This window comes from Myotis davidii, unplaced genomic scaffold, assembly GCF_000327345.1.
Source record: "Myotis davidii unplaced genomic scaffold, ASM32734v1 scaffold1351, whole genome shotgun sequence".
NCBI lineage: Eukaryota > Metazoa > Chordata > Mammalia > Chiroptera > Vespertilionidae > Myotis > Myotis davidii.
The window spans coordinates 283,821-286,675 of record NW_006282375.1 but is presented as its reverse complement, the minus strand read 5'-3'; positions in this window follow the sequence as shown (position 1 = coordinate 286,675).

The following is a 2,855-nucleotide window of genomic DNA, read 5'->3' as shown; positions in this document are numbered from 1 at the left end:
TCTCCATTCCAGGGAGTAAAGATTATGTACTTAAGCATGATTGTTCATAGTTAAAGTGATTAATTACCCACCTGGCAGTTAAGAGGTTTTATTCCCTCCTTAACTTCAGGGGAAAATCTCTACCTGGGGAAAGAACCTTTCTCGGAGAGGTGACCTTGGTTAAAACACATAGTGCCAAGAAAGTGAGCAAACATATTAAGAACAGTATGCCATATATGCAGGTCTCTTGAAACAGCAAGGATGGACCAGCTCCCAGCAGGGTATATTAAACTTCAGTAAATAAAATCAAACAATTTTCCAAAGTAGTTGTATCAATATACATTATAAAAATAAATACATGTGAATGTCATATAATCCATATGCTTGCTCATCTTTGACAATGCCTATCAATTTCATTTTAGTGCTTTTTAAAGTATGTAGTGGTATTTCATTGTAACTTCAATTTGAATTTTCTTTATGTCTAAATATAGTTGAGTACTTTTTATTATTTGTATTGCTCTTGTGTATACATTCTTTTTTGAAATGCCTATTCAAATATTTGTCCATTTATGTTTTTTCTTAATGATTTATATTAATTTTATGTTCTCCATGAAGTACTTCTGTCAAATACAGTTATTACATGTATCTTTTTCCACCTTAAATATTTATCTTGCACCTTCTACTTTGATAGACCTGGCTTGTTTTTCTAAACTTGCTATGGTGTTTTTCAATTATGCACTTATTTTCCTTCATAGTTTTTATGCTCTGCGTTTTCTATAACCCAGATTAAAGAAAATATTTTGTGCTTTTACAGAATTATTGTTTTGAATTTCACATTTAAATCTACAATTTATCTGCAATTGGTTTTTGCACGTGGTGTGAGGTATAGGTAAATATTCGTTGTTTTCCATATTAGTATGACATTCAACTGACCTTGCACTATTTATTGAAAATGGTTTTCTTTCTCCTTTTGCACTGGAGGAGACCTTTTCCAGAAATTAGGTGATCATTGAGTTTAGAATTTCAACTCAGAAGTTATTTTCTTTTAGCTCATTAAAAATCCCATCCTATTGCATTTTGGCTTCCATCATTACTGTTAAAGATTCACCTGTTAGTTTTATTATGTCTTCTTTAATGTTTATGTGCCATTCTTTTTTATTTTTATTTTTTTAAATATATTTTATTGATTTTCTTACAGAGAGGAAGGGAGAGCGATAGAGAATTAGAAACATCGATGAGAGAGAAACATCGATCAGCTGCCTCCTGCACAACCCCCACTGGGGCGACCAAGGCACACGCCCTTGACCAGAATTGAACCTGGGACCTTTCAGTCCACAAGCCGATGCTCTATCCACTGAGCCAAACCAGTCAAGGCTGTGCCTTTCTTTTAATTGCAGTTGCTTTTAAGATTTCCTCATCTTTGATTTTCAACACTTTATAAACGTGTCTGATTTAATTTTCTTTGGAATAATACTGCTCTGGGCAGTAAATTTGATCATTTTTAATTTGCGGCCTGATATAATTCATCAGTTTTGGAAATATCTCAAGCCAGTATTTTCTTTAGTGTTGTTTTGATTATTCTGTCTTTCTTGACTGCCAGTTATGAATAATATACTTTTTTTTCACCATGTTCCCTGTAGTTCTTATTTTCATGTTTGCATGTTAAGTCCTTTTTCCTTTTCATGCTTCAGTATTAACATTTCCCCCCACTTTCCAGTTTACTAATCATTTCCTCTGCCATATCGAATTAGCTCATGAAATAAACCTTTTGAATATTTAATTTGCAGTTATTTTATTTTTCCTTTTAATCTTCATGCTCCTCTTTTACAGAGATTCTAGGTCTTTGGTGAAATTTAGCATTTTTTTCTATTTTCATAGGTTTATTAATTATAGATATTTTCAATATTTATAGTTACTCCAGTTTATCAATAAAATATTTTCTTTTTTTGTTCTCTTTTCCCTTGGATGTCAGTATTTGGGCCTGTTTTTAGAATGCTTGGAAATGTTTTATTAATGCTTGTATAAAAAGTGCAGAGGCTTTGGTTAATTTTATCTTATCTAAGGAAATTTAATTTTGTTATAGTAAGCAAATAATTAGAGTACTAGAAAATCACCCTGATCCAGTTGGGGGGAGGGTTTAGGTTTTGTTGTCTTTTTTTTTTTCTGGTTTTCTTTCACCTGGAGTTTATATTCTTGTGATCTCAACTATAAACCTTAAATATTTATCTTGCACCTTCTACTTTGATAGTTCTGAAATGAAATACCCTTCTTTTCAGCACTCTAAGATCTTAACACCTAGATCAAGGTATGAAACCATTGTTCAGGATTTTATGGTACTAGCTACTGCCTTAAACATGGTTTATGGAAATTCTGCCCTCTGTACAGGCAGTTGAGGATTGGAGAATACCCTTAGGAAAACATTGCAAGCAGTCTTTCAAATGTATTTCTCTGGATGCCACTCCTTCACCTCAAATATTGGTATCCTTGGCAGTCCCTGAACTATAAATTCTGTGCCCACGCCAGGTAAGCCTGCAAGCCCTCTGCAATTGCTTTCTGCTCATTCTTTATTCCTCATGATGAGAATTGGCAAATTTCTGAGTGAAAAACACTGAAACTCATTGAACATTGTCCACATAGGTACCAGACTGACCTAATTAAAACAAAGGATAGATCATGCCACTTTACCTGTTTAAAACCTTCAAATCATGTTTCATTACAAACAGAAAAAAGCCATGTCTTAAAGCCTCTGCATCATCTGTTGGCAACGAGTCTCTATTACTATTACTATTCTTCCACTCATTTACCACACTTTAGCCACATTGAGCTTTTCCCTTCAAGGCTACATAGTTTTTATTCCTTCTTTGTGGAATACATTT